The 19310-nt window shown below is 34.1% G+C and overlaps 1 protein-coding gene across 1 annotated transcript in view; it reads right to left on the minus strand.

Annotated features, from left to right (window-relative positions):
• Positions 1 to 439: 439 nt before the first annotated feature.
• The window catches only part of LOC138708008 (uncharacterized), a 90135-nt gene continuing 71264 nt past the window's right edge, over positions 440 to 19310 (minus strand). The window contains exon 5 of the mRNA XM_069838117.1: positions 440 to 6362. The gene's annotated coding sequence lies outside the window, so the exon portion shown is untranslated. The remainder of the gene's footprint in view (positions 6363 to 19310) is intronic.

Consider the following 19310-nt stretch of genomic DNA (forward strand, 5'->3'; position numbering starts at 1 on the left):
AACCTACTCTGCGCATCTGTCTGAGCAGCATTAGGTAGTTTTACTCGTTTTACTAACACTGTACATTCCAGTTTATCATGTGAGGACTGGGGATAATCAGAGTAGGAAATTTCAAAGAAGTAGCACATTGTTATAACAAATATCCTAAGTACTATACTTCAAGAGTTAGGCTTTAAAATGCAGTTAAAATTCGTGTTGCATAATTGTTATTGTAATCACTCCGATGAAGGTGAGAGTAATCTGGGCATTGATTCTCTTTATCATAGAACTTTAACAGAACTGCACTACAAGTCATTCTGTAGGTTCCGAAAGAAAGGCAGTTTCCAGAATTGTTGGCAGTAATTGTAATAAGGCTGAAAACAGCAGAAGAGTAATGTTATAAACAACAATAATCCAAGATATTACTGACTGTAAAATACAATAATCAATACTTCTTACTAAATCTCATTTTAATGAAAAAATACATTATACAACATCAGCCAAATCCTTCATGACTTTATGCAAGTGACATCAATATAATTTCACAAAACTCATTACATTATGTTTCATAATTAATAACATGTACCACCGTCCGTCTACATAATAATTCAGTGCATCGTGCATATACCAGCAACGAACTATAAAGTACTGATTATTATTATTATTATTAATTAGCATCATATACCTCCACCATCTACAAAATAATTCAGGCTATATTGTATATATTTCAGCAAAGTAGTAACAAAAAACTGATTATAATATTTTTAATGAATAACATTCACCACCATCAGTCTAAAAAAATAAGTATACGCCTGTCGTGCATATACCACAACGCTCGCCTTAGATTTGTTTCAATCCCTCATTCTAAGAGTATGCTTTAAGTAAACATACAAAAAGCAAAGCTACTTCAAAAAAACAATACTACAATAGCAACTTCAATACACTTTGATTTAGAGTAACTCAAACAAGCAAAGAACACCTTACGTTCACGTTTTCATAACTCATCCCAGATTTATAAGCTGACCTGGAATTTTAGGGTAACTGCCGTGAACATCAATTATTATTAATACAGGAAGCTGAGAATAAAATTTAAAATTCGAGAAGGCAGTTGGAGGATGAGATAAGAGATAATTGTAACAGTGAGTTCAAGGAAAATCCTGGTTTGTCAGTGCTGAGGCCTGTGAAGCTAGGCATGGAAAGAAAGAGTGACGATCTCCCTGTTGAATTTTAATCCTCCTGCTGAAATTTGAAAGCAAAATGTCAGTAAGTTCATTTACGCCCCTCTAACCTCTGTGTGAAGCGTTCCATCTCCGCTTACAAACTGAAATTCACTGATAAACTCAGCTTCACTGTGTATAATTTCGAAAAGATGATTGATATGTATTACATAGCAAATTATGAATAAAAATGTTGTAATTTTTTTATTTCTGTATAAATTGAAATAAAACTTTTGAGGACCTGTTTTACTAATTTAAGTGCCTACATATTACTATTTTACAAGCTCTTTTTATGTGCCTAAACACACATTTTTTAGTCTCGAGAGTCCCAGGCCAAGTTACAAGTAAACATTCACAAAGCAATGTCACTGTAAATTAACTAATGCAATAGCAACTACAGTATACTTGGAAATTACTGTAACTTAAACAAAGAACAACTTAAATTCGTGTTTACATCACTCAATATAAAGTCATGAGTAAACACATATAGCACAATGCCACTATAAGTTAACTATAAAAGCATCACCAGTACAATTTGAAATTAAATGTAACATAAACAATAAATAAACGTATATAATTAATACAAATTGGTTGCAATCAGAGTGCTCCAGTTGACGCTGTAACTCAAGAAGCAGATTCTTCACTACCTTCAAACATTTCAACTACAATATTTAGGCCTATTTCTTATAAATCAGAGTGCATTAAGCACAGGCAGCCGAATTTCTTGTTTCCTTACATGTATAAAATTATAAATTTTCAATTACATTTCAAGTCCTATTTGAATGCTTTCAGCCTTGAATTGTACATGCAGAACAACAACGGAATTTGAAATTGGAGCCAAAGGAGCTCCTCTGCAATCCGACTGTTATTTTCCACGAGACAAAGACGATATACTCGCCTAAAAGCAACATTTAAGTGGATGGTAGTTGATTTCAAATAATCACAGGGCCACGGCATGATGATTAATTTTTATTATTTATTCATTTTTTCAAAGAAATAAATAAAAAATTCATCATTATTTCATCTCAAATTATTTAAAACGTTAAGATGTTTCCAAGATGATTGTGAGATTTCAAATAATCGCATGTGACCTCATGATCAACATATTTCTCACGTATTATTTATTTATTTATTTATTTATTTATTTATTTATTTATTTATTTATTTATTTATTTATTTATTTAATTTCAGTAAATAATGAAAATGTTTGTCTGGTCACTTGAAATAATTGTGAAATCACACAATTGCTTCACATGAAATAGATACAGCATTTCCTGATCAGATCACTAATGTTATTTTGAATGCAAAAACATACGATGGTATTCAAAATGCATATTTATTGTCCAATAACGATGTGTTGCGGGTTGCATCGTTCTCCCGCTAATGCTCAAGAAGCGCTAAGTATTAGGCCTACAGAAATGCAAGTGAACATTTTCCTGCACAGGTGCCTACTTAAATGTTCCACGTTAAAAAAAATACAAAAAAGATGTAAATGCAAGAATTTCTCACGTCAATATCAGATTTTTAGCATATTACCTACTGCCCTCTTCATTCGCATATAATTCCTCTAAAAATGCGTCCTGTACTACCCCAAATCGGAAAAGAACAGTTGGACGTAAGGTATTACAATTATTTCTCAATTAACCCTGCTGTTCTGTTCGGGTCTATATGACCCGAAGTGAATATTGTTTTCTTAATATTATCTTGAAATAGTGAGATATGCTTATGAGACTCAGTGACTTTGTCTAACAATGCAATATGCATTTGTGATTTAAAAATAATTTAAATTTTTCAAATAGTTTTGTCATAATCTGTAATTGTTACTTATGTAATGTTCGGGTCAATATGACCCAACATAAGCTTTTATTATTTTCTGATGTGGTATTAACATTTTTCAAGAATTTGTATTATGCTTTTATTATAATGAGTAGAAATTGAATTATTGCCAAAAATCAGATACACTAATTTACAACAATGAACTGGTTTCCTGTTGTTTTTCTCAATGAATTCCTTCTAAACTGTTACATTTTATCAGGATAAGTATTTCAATGTTGTTTCTCAGTTTGACTTCAGACGTCATGACGGAAAGACCACTGAGTAATGCTCAGTTAATATCAATTGTGAATTCCTCCGGCAGTGAAGAGTTTGTTTCAGAATTTGAAGATAATGCAAGTTATGAATCTGAACGTGAAAATGATAACAATTTTGACAGTCGACAACCAGTCGATATTGTTCAGTCAATTCTTTCAAGAATAAAGCTATAGAATGGAAGTTGAATCCATCTCCACAACAGGGCCATCTTTCTGCCTCGAACCTCATCAAGACTACATCAGGTTTTACAAGGTATGCCACCATAATGAAATAATATAGATGCCAAACATAGAAGGACGGCGAGTTTATGGCCAGCAATGGGCAAATATCGACAGTATTGATTTCCAGGCTTATGTAGGACTCTTGCTTCTTGCTGGTGTTACTCGATCTCATGGGGAGTCAACAAAATTTTGTGGGATCAGAAAACGGGCAGAAACATTTTGCGGGCAACTAGGCTATGTTATTTGAAACCTTTTGCAAGATATCGCGTGTCTTTCGATTTGATAAGAAATCTACTAGAGAATAACGAAGACCCACTGATAAGCTTGCTGCTATTCGTTACATTTGGGAGAAATGTCTGGAGGTCCTTCCTAAATTCTTCAATCGTGGCGAAAATATAACTGTCAAACAGTTTGTAGGATTTTGAAGTCGCTGTCCATTGAAGGTGTATATTCCCAGCAAACCATCGAAATACGGAATAAAAATATGGACGCTTTATGACAGCAAAACTTCATATGCATTTGTAGCACAAGTTTATACAGGGAAATAATATGGACCATCAGAAAAAAGTCAGGGTATGAGGGTAGTGTGTGATCTTTCCAGTAACCTAAGGGGTCAAAATGTAACTTGTGACAAATTTTTCACTTCTTACAATTTGGAACAATACTTTTGAAAAAAATGTTGGGACTATACGGAAAAATAAGCCAGAACTTCCACAGCAACTGAACAACAAGGAAGTACATAGCTCTTCATTTTACTTCACAAATGATACTACTGTGGTCAATTGTATCCCAAAGAAAAACAAAAAGTTGTGCTAATGAGTACACTGCATCTTCACACAACGAAGTCAGCAACAGGAATGATAAGACGCCTCAAATGATTTTAGATTATAATGCATCCAAAGAGGCTGTAGACACACTTGACCAAGTAACATATACATATACTTGCAAAAGAAAAACAAACAGATTGCCAGTGATATTTTTCTACAACATTCTTGATGTATCTGCTTAAAATGCGTATGTCTTGTGAACTTCGATAGGCCCAAATTGGAATGCAAATAAATTGACTAGAAGGAGATTATTCTTAGAGGAACTTGAAAAATCGCTGACAAAGGAACATATTTCATCAAGAAAGTACTTTTCAAGAACAGAGGAAGCAATCAGAATTGTCAAGAACATTCAAAAACCTAAAATTGTGACTACAGTGCCGGTATCAGAGTCTACAAGAGGGAAAACTGTAAAACAACGCTGTAAGTTTTGTCCATCAAGCAATGACAATAAAACGAACATGTTGTATGGAAACTATAGCAAACATATTGTAAAGGTCATGCCACATATTTGTGTCACATAATTGTAAGCAGTGAGAATTGTGATTATGTATATCATGTGTGTTACACAAAACATAAGACAAAAGTTAATCATTATAACATAGCACAAGCATTTAGTTTAATCTATAATTTTTCAAGGCCTATTGTTGTATTATAAGTTAAAAATTTCATTCAAAGAAGTATGTTTCTTCAATTTGTTGTTATTAATTTTTAATAAGAATGTAGAAAAAAAAAACAAATGAATAATATAGCAAAATAAAATATCACAAACGAATAATAGTAAAAAAAAGCAAAATAATGTAAGATTATAATAAAATAAAAAATAAATAACAGTTATATTAACAATGACAATAATGATAAACTATATTATTGTAATCATGCAAATGTTCACAAACATGATTTTGTAATTTTATATGCAATTATAATAGGTCGGGTCATATTGACCCGAACAGCACATTCGTATAGTTAAATCTAACAGAACAGCTGGGTTAAGTATTCAGTTTGACTTACTGATAGGCTATGTGCAAAAACAGAGAGGTTATTTAACAGGTTAAGACTTAAATGTTTTTTCCTCCTCCATTGTCTTCAAACTTATAGTAAGTAATTGTTTTTACGTGATATTTAATAAGTTATATTATCTGTACCTCTTAGCATCAACAGTAGAAAAGCTGTATTATTTTGATGTAAGGTTTACAAAAGACTTCAGGATAATAAAATTGAACTTCCATATATATGTTTCACACATATCTTTTGACTTGAAATCGGCACTAATGTTTACAAGACATTAAATTTTGTCGAATATAAGCTTTACATTAATATGTAGAACGATTTTCCACATTAAAAATAATTGTTTGAACTATTAACGCCTTCAAAACAAGGTTATTAATAATACGCAATGCAAACATAACAGTGTTGTGAGTCACGCATATGACAATGAATTAGAGAGAACAAATATCTCGCAATAGCGTCTCCAACCACACATATTAATTACTATACCTGGTAAGGTTTATCTTGTCTCAGTAGCAATAAAACCAAGTCGCTTCAAATGAGGGTAGAGATTATAAGAGGGTTGTAAATTTTCAGTATTCCTTTCAAAACCTTGTTATTGTGCAGACTACCGGAACTCAATTTCTTGAAAGACAAGCTCAGTGACGGAACTACACAGTACAAAGAGAGATATTTTGTAATTTTATTTTGCGCTACAGAATGTATCAACTGGTCCCTTCCGACACTGGATGGATGGACGGCACCGCTCCATTCCCCCATCGCCATAACAATACAGACGAAGTAAGACATATCTCCTTTCTCTCTCTTTTCACAGTGAGACAAGATACATCACACAGACTCTATTGTCCGGATATTCGGTAAAATATATTGTAAAATTTAGTGCCGATTCAGATCCGAAGAAATTTATGAGTGAGTTTTCTGCAGAAATACATTGTACATGAGTACTCAGTCATTCCATAGGCCTATGAGTCATCCGCTCTCTTCTTCACAGGACATCAACATGGAACGGTGCAACAGGAAACCTGTAAAAAAAAAAAAAAAAGAAAAGAAAGACGTACATTACTTTTATCCTTTCTCTTCTTTACCTTTCGATTATTTGTTTTGTCATCATCTGCCGAGCATTTTACGTAATAGCTTATAGAGAGATTCTTCTAAACATCATTTCCGTTCAACATCTATTTGCAGGATTCAGGGAAGATCTGTTTTCAGAAAATGGAAGGGGTGAGAGTAGGATAGTAAAAATAAAGTGCATAAAATTTGCTGATGGTAAGGCATTGGCGTTGGAAGAGGAGATGATGGTATATGCTAATGGAGCTAACCAATAACTCTGAGCAGTATATGTTGAAGATAAATGCAGACAAAACGAAAATCATGGTTATCGGAAGAAAAATAAAGGCGGTAGGCGTGCGAATTGGAATTGAGACAGTACAACAAGCGGACAGCTTCAAATACTTGGGGTGTACTATGAATATTAACATGAGCTGCTGCCAGGAAGTCGAAAGGAGAACAGCAATGGTAAAGGAAGCTTCTAATGAAAAATGAGCATTATCACCAGACGTTTTCAAATAGAACAAAGAGACTAGTTAAGATGTAGGCACACAGTACCGGTGCATGCGGGAAGACTGCTTCGTTCACTGAAGTGTGAACTGTTAACTTGCATCTTGCCCGATTTACACCTAGCTAGTATTCAAAGTAACCAAACGTAGGACTCTAATTATTGATATATTTAAAGGCAAATTTAGGTTATACAGTACTCGCCAATCGGCGTTAACTTGCATCTTGCCCGATTTACACCTAGCTAGTATTCAAAGTAACCAAACGTAGGACTCTAATTACTGATATATTTAAAGGCAAATTTAGGTTATACAGTACTCGCCATTCGACGACTAGTACTCTTCATGTCGTTTTTCACAGTTACTTAGGCAGATGCCGGGTTGGAATTTTCATTACCACGGTTCATTTAGATTTCATATATCGTTCATCTTCTTCATCTCATTCAATATCCATATTCAGGTCAAGACGCAGTCTTCATCCGCTTACGGGAGGGTGCGTCTTCTCCCCATCTGTTCCTGGGTTCCCCTTCCGCAATATCTCTGTCAGGATTTATTCCTTAGGAGCACTTCCAAGGGCGCTTCGACAACTTGGAAGGGCCGTTGGAATAGATTCTGTGATACTTAGTCACCTTGCCGGTATGAACTTAGAGTGGGGAAGGATAGGAGGCCCCCATTGGATGAGCGGGTGAGGGGCCACATGCTGCCGGTGGGATGGTACACCTTCAACCTCATTTATCCAGTAATATTCGGGGTGCACAATAGGCCTCAGTATTGCCGACGTGCCAAGAGTCGTCCTAACCCACCCGTGGCCACCGTGACCTACCCTAACCCTAACCCTAGTACTCATCACAATCCGGCGAGGCTGTTGTGTATCACCTCATAATAACTTTTGGGAATAGGACTGTAGACATATACCGCTCAATCTTTTGCTCTCGTTTTAATAACAATAATAATAATAATAATAATAATAATAATCTTGAACACAGACGCCGAAGGAGGCATACAGAGTTTAAAACTGTAAATAAAAGAACTGAAAATAAATTAAGCAAACCTCAAGTTCTTCTAAGACTTTTCTAAGGTTGCCAATTAAGACTAGGGGCGTGGCGACATAAAGCGACCTACCGACAATAAAAAAAGGGAATAAAACATATTCTCAGGACGCCAGGATGTAAAATGTTTGACCGTGTTTTAAGCTAAAGTTTTAGCAGCCACTGAAGCTTGAAATTTAATGGCGATATGGTTCATAAGTGCAAAGGCAATTGCTTTTCTTTTATGAGGCACGCTCATGAGGGAACACAGATGTCGGACTTCTATATATTTTCTTCCCGCTCTGCCTTCAAATTTTAAAGCTCAAGACTTCCAGACGCAGCGTCATCGTGTCGCACATCTGCAACGACTGTAGTCGAACTAAAATTAATTAATTAATTAATTTATTTATTTATTTATTTATTTATTTATTTATTTATTTATTTATTTATTTATTTATTTGTTTATTTGTTTGTTTGTTTGTTTGTTTATTTATTTATTTATTCTGGTGCAGTTAAGGCCATTAGGCCTTCTCTTCCACAACACCAGGAATACAAATACAATAATATAAATAAACATAAAAAATACACTATGTACAAAGTAAGGCTACACAAGAAATAAAGAGAGAGAGAGAAAAAAACACTATAAACAAAGTAAAGCCAGACAAAAAAATAGACAGGTTGCAGTCACACAAATTTTAAATGAGTGATTAAGTATCATAATTAATTGTATCTTAACTAATTACCTAACATAAACAAGAAACTTGCAATTTTAATCTAGATTAAAAAAGAAAAAGAAAAACACAAGTCAATACTTCTAGCAATACCTAAAAACATTAACTAAGACAAAATTTTCCAATTTAATTTTGAATTGTGATAAAGTCTGGCAGTCCCTGACGTCATTAGGTAACGTATTCCAGAGGCGAGGGATTTTTACAGTTTAGGAAGATGAGTATAAAGACGTACTATGATGAGGGATAGAAAGAAGTGCTTGATGTCGGTTTCGGAGAGTTGTAAGAAATTGAAAGCGCGATAACAGATAATTCGCAGTAGAAGTAACTTATGCATGATTCTAAACAGAAGATACAGTGAATGTATTGTTCTTCGTTCCTTCAGACGCACCCATGAAAGTAACTGGAGGGAAGGTGTTATATGGTCATATTGCAGATGAATCGTATGCACACATTATGAACACGTTGTTGTCTCTCACCTAAGAGTGAACTTACATTAGTTAGCAAGGAATCGCAATAATCAAAATGGGGCATTAACGCGTCTGAATAAGATTCTTATTTAGACTTGTAAGTGGTAGAAATTCTTTCATATGAAACAAGGAGTGAAGTTGAGAAAATATTTTTTTGCAAATGTGTGTTACTTGAGTGTTCCAATTTAGAACGCTATCCATAAAAATGCCAAGATTTTTAACTTTTTCACTGTATTTAACAATAATCCCATTCAATATTAGGCCTATATGTGGTACAGTACTACTATCAAGAGTGCTTCGTAGACGATTATGTCCCATTACGATTGCTTGCGTTTTACAGTATCTGGATTTAACCTCAATCCAAATGTGTGTGTCCACAGTGAATTCGAATTCAAGTCTTCGTTTATTTTATTTACTGCGTCACTAGTCTCGTCAGGATGGAAATACAAATAAATTTGCAAGTCGTCAGCATACATATGGTATCTGCAGTGTTTTATCATATTAGTCACGTCATTAATATAGATCATGAAGAGTAAAGGTCGGAGAACTGATCCTTGTTGAATTCCAGATTTCACGACACGCCATTTTGAAGAATAATCTCATGCAATGACACATTGTTGACGATCGCGAAGGTAGCATTCAAACCAAGTAACAGAACTTTCAGAAAGATTCAGAAGTCCTAATTTACATAATAGAAGGTCCGTGTCAACTGTATCAAATGGCTTACTGAAGTCAAGTAATGTCAGTAATATTAATTTACGTTCATCCGTAGCTTCACGTATATCCTCATTCACTTTTAGTAGTGCTGTAGTCGTAGGCCTACTATGTCCATTTCTGAACCCGGATTGGTATTCGTCCAGTAAGGTATGTTCGTTTAGATAGTTCATTAGTTGTTTGTGAACAATACGTTCCAGAGCTTTTGATAGAGCAGGTAGGATACTAATTGGACGGAAATCATTTGCACATAATGGGGTTGTAATTTTGGGGATCGGACGGATAAAGGCTTTCTTCCAGAGGTTCGGGTAGGTAGAAGTTATGAGTGAGGCATTGAATATATGTGTTGATGTCGGCAGTATTATATCCAATATTTTCTTCAATAATGTTATACTAATATTATCCACACCTTCGGCTTTAGAAGTAATACGTTTTATTGCCGCTCTTACTTCAGTTTCTGTGACATAAGTGAAGAAAAATATTTCTCTATTCGGAATTGGAGTCATTTGTAATTCGTGAACTGTCTGCTGTTTGTCAACCTTATCCAAGGTTATTGACTGTACAGTTGCAAAATGATCATTTAGTTCGTCAAGAGAAACTGGAACACTGTCTACCTGAGTCCTGGGATTTCCTAAACCAATTGTCCGTAAGTTTCTCCACAGTTTGGAAGGATCAGCTCCCACCTTCAAGATGTTATGAAAATGTCTCAGTTTTGAGTTTTAAATGGCTTGGGTAGTTCTGTTATGTAAGAGTTTATAATAATTATAAGAGATTTCTGTCTTGTCATGTTTAAACGTTTTGTATGCAGCGTTTCTGTCCATAATCATACTACGTCTGTCAGTAGTCATCCATGGTGCTGGTGTCCTCTTTACGCGTTTATATTTGATAGGAGCATGCTTGTCATATAAATTTATAATGTACTCATTTAGTTTAACAACTTTCTCGTCAACAGTATGCAAGGTCCATACTGAGTCCCAGGGAATCTTCATTGCGTCTTCAAGTAGTTGGGTTTCATCAAGACGTTTCAAGTCACGGTACCTTATGAGTTTAGGCGTGGGCAAGGGACACTTCAAGGAATATACTAGATAAATAAATTTATTGTCAAAATAATCTTTATATCAAGCAGGTCCAGAATTGCGATTTGACGTTACTCGTATTACTTCATACAGACCTACTGAAAGCAGTGTTAGTTTTATGAAAGGAAAAGGTCACTTAGAATATATTTTCAAGTTTGTTTTATGCAGTAGTGTGAATATAAGACACAATCTAAAATTGGGGTAAAATAAACGAACGTAAAACTTCACTTCAATGAAACGTTCAAGATTTAAAGGAAATAATCATTTGGCTAACAATTTCTAGTAATTTCTTAATACATGATACGTACTGCGCAATAATTGAGTTCAATTATTGTCATGCCGTGAATGAAATTAACTTCACAGGTTTTTTCTAGAAGTTACGTTTACATAAATTAAACCACATAATTTGTACTAATTGAAGAAGATGAACCTTAATTCTATAGGTTGCATACAAGAGAATAACTACAATCACACAAACTACTCGTAGGTATTGACTACGCTAAAAAAGTCACATGGTTGAAATAGCTGTATATAATGGCTTTTTCTCCATGTCGTGTTCACTAAGTGAAAGATCTTACATTATACTGTACCAATAACTGTGCGGATTAAGATAGAAAACAAAGAGAAAAACCATTTGAAGGCAATAAGGGATGAAAGCACACCTAACGTTTTTGTGGAAATAGTGTTTTCTTAGTGAATGAAATTGCTGATAAGTTTATATAATTTATTTGGAAGCACAAATGACAAAAATTGAATTAATAGTTGAAGTAGAGAATAGGATATTTGCAGCAAACAGAGCACATGATACAATACTTTCCATATTAAAGAGTCAATCAGCATACAGACAATCTAAAATCAGGATCTACTAGGCCTTCAGTGCAGAAATTACCAAACGATTGGCAGTTTTTGAAAGAACGACACTGGAAAAACTAGGTGCCATAAATTCATTGACAATTTTAGAATTAAAAAGAAATTAATGCAGATATACAGGATGGTGTACAAAAACTACAGGGTCAGACAGAGGATACCATACTGCTTAAACTGAAGATAGGACTTACATCCGACGAACAATAGGTGAGAAAATATTGACACAAATATTAGACTATCAAATGGAACAAAAGAAAAGATGGTAAGATTAGTTAAAGTATATTAATCACGTAGAATCAATCAGGCAGATGTTAGAAAATGCCGCCTGCCATGTAGATTATTTCTCCTGTACCCGGTGTAGATTATTGTCAGTAAGTGCAACCAAGGCTGCAGGCAGTGTTTGGAGGCGCTCGGTAAACCAGTTCCTTAAATATACCCATAAAAATATGAATAGGATATCGGCAGCAAACAGAGCATATTACGCACTAACTACTTCTCATATTAAACAGCCAATCAGTATACAGGGAATCAGAAATCAGGAACTACTAGACGTCAAAAAGACCTATAATAACTTACGGAGCAGAGACATAGACCTTTAGTGCAGAAAGTAGCATATTGTTACCTTGACTCCAAAACCTCTTAAATGAATAAAACAAGATTTTACAGTACAGAATAATTTCAGTTTATCTTGAATAATAAATGGGTTGGTTGGTTTTATGCAACATTAGTCCATATACCTTTGATTTAAAGTTTTTTTTTTTTTTGCTAAATTCTGCTCTGTGCCAAATGCCAATTAAGAGGTTTTAATGCTTATTTCTGTAAAAGTAAAATGAGATATGTGTTCTTGAATTTTAATAATCGGAAGCACATTTAGAGATTATTTTATTCTACAATAACACATTGTTTCCAATATAAAGAATGTCGTGTATTTAGCAGGCTCCACTACTCTGTCAATCACAAGACTGTATAGAAAATATTTCCTTTTCCTTTCTTTCCTCTAAGAGGAACAACTTTTTAATCAATTTTATTTAAGAATGCTTTATATTTCAATATTATTAATAAACTAAAATAGACTGTTGGGAGCCTTAAAACTGAATTAATATCTTGAAGTTGAAAATTTGTTTTTGTAAGTGTAGTGCACAACCAACACAATAAGAATTTAATTATAGAAATTGTCATAGAAATAATTAACATCCTTAGTCAGGATCTTTTGTAATTTCTACAAAGGTTCAAATTTAACTTCATTTTCAAAGGTTGGTTGTATAGTACAATCACAGTACTACTTCCCTTATTGCTCTAGGATTTCTTTCTATGCCATAATGGTGCCCAGTCACCATTACACTGAAATTTGTAGTTGTGCCGTCTTGTTTGTGTGTGATGCATCTTAAATCAGTTCTCTTAGGATCATCTATTTTGAAACCAGGCCTAATAGAGACATAATAATTCAGTACACAGAAGTTTATAACTACCTTCCAATAAGTGAGTGCATAGCTTCACATCCCATCTGGGTATGAACAATTTTACAAGTATTTCTGAGCGACCGTCATTTTATTTCGTTGGGTGAGATGAAGCAAGGCATTGCTCAGCGTAACATTTCTGTTCTGAGTTGCACAACCATCACAATATAAAACAACTTCATATCCTGAAACTGTTGGCAGCTCTGAAATAAAAATATAGAGGATTGTGCTGAATTAATTGAAAGTTACCTGCCCATCATCTTCATTCCAAATAAAACAATGGCCTTCCTGGGTTTTGAGGTTGTAAATTGTAAATTTGTATACACAAATTTCATCTTATAGTAGAGCGCTAACGCTGTCATTCAAGATCACATGAGGATGTCATGCAGATTCATAGCAAACACCCATTCTGGGTCCTTGATATAACACAAATCAAAATGAATAAGTTATTTAAAGTAGGTAGTGTTCGAAGGCCTAAAACATTACTTTTGTTACCGTAGTCATTTTTGTATGAGAACATTTTATAAATAAAACCTCTTAAATATGCAGCTCGTATACAAAACTTTCGATTCAAAATTTATTAATTAACGGGACATTTTAAAGGTTTCCGTGGCTTTTTGTCATGAACTACATCTAATTTTATATGTAACATATTCAGGAAAGCGATTGCTAATTAGAATATCTACAAATAATAAAGAGTTAATGACAAGAAAGAATGAAACAGCTTTTTACATGCGAGCAGTGTAATCGCTCCACAGATAGCAATGCTTAGCAACACTCTGCCGTACTGTTACAAGATTTGGAATCAATTTATGAGATAGAGAGAGAGAGAGACAGAGAGAGAGAGGGGGGGGGGAAGTTAAGTGGTTTCGTAATAGACCCATATTAGCACTAATATGCTAAAGCTTTACTGTTTTATCAGTAGATGAATATCTGGATATAATTACTTAAAAAATGTGCAAAAAAGTAAAAATCGACATCCGAGCGAGTTACGAGGTTTTGAAAGCAAGGTAACGATATATGTGAAACGTAAAATATTGTATCCTCTGCTAAACAGACATACTCAAAGTAAATGACCAAGTAATGAGTTTTCCTCTCGGATATTCAAGCAAGATATACTCTATAGAAAAATACGTTGTATAGTAGAGTGGACTACAGTATATTAATAGGACTAAAACATATTTCACGTATTTATTTTGTGTTATTGCTGCTAATTCGTTCATTATAATTAATAATAAAATGCATAATTAACTAATATATGTAGTATTTTATACAGTACCTTTTTGACAAGAATTTAGTACGTTGACTACTTTCCTTGTGGCAACCCTGTGGAACGAACCAATGTCGGCAGTATCGCAAACGTAGCGGTTCTCCCGTTAGGTCTGGAGTTTTCGATTTTTTTGGTGTATAGGCTGTCTGTACCGTAATTCCTAAATACTTGAAGCAATTTGAGATCAAGTGTTAAAGTTGGGTCTTTTTCTATTAACGATTAATTGAGGAGAGTATATTGTTCCCTATGGCCTATGCACGAAAGTAAATCTAACCTAATAATATTAAGATGGGAGATTAGCTATCACATTGCTGGATGAAGAATTGCCAATATGAAAGATTTTATTCAGTAGGTCAGTTTTTTCTGACTATTGAATATTGTTTCATTAACATTTATTCTTCAGTAGAATTCTGCACTTTAAATTGTTTTCACCGTGATAAATAGGTACATGTGCAGTATTCCGAAATCCAGATGGTGAAACTGTGTAGCCTAATAAATATATAAGGAAATGAAGAATTGTTAACTGAGAGGCAATATCTGAAGGTAGGAAAGACTTGGCGAGGTCGGTATAGGAGGCTACGTTCCACATAGAAATGTAGAGCCTTCTGAGAGGAAGGTATTTTGAACTGTACTTTCAACAAAGTTTAGTTAAATATCGAAAAAACTACCTAACTCTCAAAAGTTCATTCCCATTGGTAAATGGTGATAGTGATCGTGAGTTGGAATTTCAAGCTTCTAGTATGTTGTGAGGCATTTTCCCAGCTCAACTTCATTGTCTCGCCATTGAGATTATCCCTGTTAGTTAACGCCATGTGGAACCTGATTCTTATTGGAATTGTGGAGTCCCCTTTCATCGACTTCAACCGTGAGAATTAAGTTAAATCTTAGATTCTAAAAGGCCGTCATGCTGTAACAGACGTCGGAAGAGAAGAGCGTAACACAAAGGGAGAAACTTCTGAAGGAATGGCTATGCTGTGCAAAGTCTTCTGATGTTTTAGGAACAGGTATGTAGTTTTTTAAATGTCTTTGTTACAAATTAGGCCTAATTATTTATTTTTTTAATCCAAATTGAGTCATTTTATACTAACATGGATTTAATTTACATTTCTTCTGAAAGGTACATTAAGATGTGAAAATTAATAAGGGTTAATTATACTTTTAATACGCTTTTCCCTCTGAATATTGTTTAGGCCTTGAATTACCGGTATACTTGGCAGTAATCATCTCTCCGTTTGCTCCAATGAATTTTGCACAGTTACAAATTCTTCTCTAGAAAAAAGCAACTGATTGTTATTATTATTACTATTATTATTATTATTATTATTATTATTATTATTATTATCATTATTATTATTATTATTACCATTCATTATTAATTTCACTGTTTGACTATCTGATAGTATATTTGTGACCTAGTTGAGTGTAAGAGGAAGCATATGCCCTTAAGTCTGCCAATATAAATTAAGAATAAAAATGTAATATTATTATTATTATTCTTACTTGACATGGGAAGTAGTAACGAAATGTGGAGTGCGAATATGAAGCCTGCAAAGAAAGAATATTCTAATTGGCTAAGACTATCATTTTTCTTACAGCCAACCAAAGTCGAAATTGAGCCACAAATTATTTTACGTGACGCTAATTGTTTACGCAGTTCCAAACACAAATGAAACTGAACAAAAAAGTCGTATTGTATGTCCCTGGGCCCGTAGACTTATGTATTTGTTTTATGGCCTCGCTCGCATTCTTACACTTTGACTCTCATCCCAAGAATAATAAAAGTCTCAATCTGCCTCCCATTCCATCAAAGTTAATGCTCGTTTCTTCAGAATCTGACGCAAAGCTTTCCTTGTAGGTATTTTAATTATGAGCGGACAAATTTTAAACGCTGTCATTTCTGGATAGCTTCTAGCCAACACCTTGCCAATATGAATTCCTTGGACTGATCGGTCTTCCGTGACGATGATGGATTGTTCGGTGCGATCACCTGGAGCAGTGGTAGTCAATCTTATTTGTTAACGTACCCCCAAAACACCTTTTTTACCTACGTACCCCATTGCAATTCTATAAGAAATAACAAAAGATTATGGCTGCTGTATACAAAATAAATAATAATAATAATAATAATAATAATAATAATAATAATAATAATAATAGTTGCTTTTTTCTACAGAAGAAGTTGTTGTAGCTATGCAAAATTCATTGGTGCAAACGGAGAGATGATTACTGCCTGGTGTACCGGGAATTCAAGGTCTAAACAATGTTCAGAGAGGAAAGCACATTAAAAATATAATTAACCCTTATTAATTTTCCCATCTTAATCCAATTTTCAGAAGAAATGTAAAATAAATCCATGTTAATATAAAATGACTGAATTTGGATTAAAAAAAATAATAATTAGCTTGCAGCAAAGGCATTTACTAAACTACCTGTACATACCGTTTCCCAAAATATCAAAGATTTTGCACAACATAGCCATTTCTTGAGTATTTTCTCACTTTGTGTTACGCTCTTCCCTTCCGACGTTTATTACAGTATGAAGGAAACTAATATTTAACATACTTGTCCAGGTTGAAGTCGATGGAATGGCTCCCCACAATCAAGTTGAGCTGGGAAAATGCCTCACAACATACTGGCCACTCGAAATTCCAACTCACGATAGCTTTTACCATTTATTTACCAAGGGGAATGCACTTTTGAGGCTTTGGTAGTTTTTCGATAGACCTATTTAAATAAACTTTGTTGAAAGTACATTAGTTCAAAATAGCTTCCTCTACATTCCTATGTGGAACTTAAACTCCTATACCGACCTCGTCAAATCTTCCCTACCTTTAGATATTGCCTTCCAGTTAACAATAATTATTCATTTCCTTATATCTTTATATACACAGTACTACAAGTTGAATTCTTATTGTACATATTTATTTAATAAAACTATTATAAAAGTTACTTTTTTACTCTTCCTTGTATTGTAATTATTTTTCAACTATACACAGTACTGGCACAAATTTTTGTAAAAAGATGTACGTTTCCTTGCATTCGCTGTTTGTATATAATTTTATCCCGATGATGTACTAGTATATTATCTACTGCATTCTGAAGTTCAATGTTCTCTCGTAAAATATGGAGGTGAAATATAACGTCTAAATTCCAGTAATTTAAGATGATAGTAATTAAAGAAAACGCTAGCAGACGGCCAGAATTTCGGAAATGCATTGATTATTTTCAGTGTGTGCTTTTATTACTGACCTGAAGATGTTATAAGTGCTTGTACCTTTCATTTTAATCACATAAGAAATATTTACGTTAAAAAAATAGTGATTTATTTCAATGTAATATATAATATCCTAAGTAAAAATTTAATATAATCTATGTAACATAATTTCTGAAGGTTAATTCCTAACCACGTGCCGACATTTAGGATACACGGCCACTAGCTACCAAAGATAATTGTTATAAAGATCTCAGAATGAAGCCATTGCAAAGAACTGCGAGTTACATGGTAATAGGCATGGTACCACATAAAACCGTATAATACAAAGGAATGCTCTAAAACGTTACCAGTTGCAGGACACTAGGCATAGAATCACATAAAATGGTTCCAGAACAATTGGCATGGAACCACATAGAATTGTCTAATATGTACGAATACTGAACATGGCAGCATTAGTAGAATCCCCAAGAAGTTAAGGAGTGACAGGACAATAAGCATAGCATCACATAAAACCATCTAATACAAACAAATTCTGAACATAGCAGCATATTTAAAAAAAATACTTAAGAAGTTAAGATTTGTAGTACAATCGATATGGAACCACATAAAACCGACTAATACAAACAAATGCTGAACGTGGCAGGATTAGAAGAAGCCTAAAATAATTGAAACAGAAATGCACCATATGCACATTGTGCGCTTTAATCTGTATACGAGCGTACAGTGGGTAAAAGAAGTCTCTGTACACCAATCGTAAATAAATTCTTTATTAAATAATATGTACCAGGATATCACTTTATTTCTACTTGTATTTTTATTGTACCTGCGTTTATGAATGTACTTGACTCCCACCCCTTTCACTAATGTCCTTGCTCCAGTCAGCCACACAAACTTACGGCCGCTGTTGCATTAGAAGTCTGCTAGCAGTGAAGTAAGCAGTGCAGAGTATAGTGTGTTTCAGAAATATGATTACGTTTTCTATAGAAGAAAGAGCCTATATTATTGAAGCTTATTTTTTGCACAGGTACGGTGTGTAGCATGACTGAATAACTTTATCTGTGTGGACTGAGCAGAAGTGAAGATCAGAGTTACCGAACGTATGGCACGGTACTTAACAACATTATTTAAACAAGAGTTTTGTTTTACTGTTTCTAGGTATGAAGGATGATGGTGGAAACTGGAATTACAATATAACCGAATGTGAACAACAGTTTTCTTCACGCTTCCCTGATTATGTCATTAGAAATATTTTTGTAGAAATGTCATTAATCTGGTAGAGAAATTTAGAGGAACAGGATGTACAGAAAGGAAGAAAAGTGTAAGACAGCCAACAAAGGTGACAAAAGATGCTAAAGAAAGAATGCAGCGAAGTCCTAATAAGCCGTCAAGAAGCTAGCTGTAGAAATTGGTGTTTCTTACGGAAGTGCTCACAAAATTCTCAGGAAGAAATTAGGAATGTTTCCATACAAAGTATCCGTAGTTCAGGAGTTTAAACCTATTGATTTCACAGCAAGACTTCAATACTGTCATTGGTTCCAACAACAGATAACAAAGAAATCCTGAACCTGACCTTTCATACAGATGAAGCATAGT

This window comes from Periplaneta americana, chromosome 10 (assembly GCF_040183065.1).
Source record: "Periplaneta americana isolate PAMFEO1 chromosome 10, P.americana_PAMFEO1_priV1, whole genome shotgun sequence".
NCBI classification, from domain to species: domain Eukaryota; kingdom Metazoa; phylum Arthropoda; class Insecta; order Blattodea; family Blattidae; genus Periplaneta; species Periplaneta americana.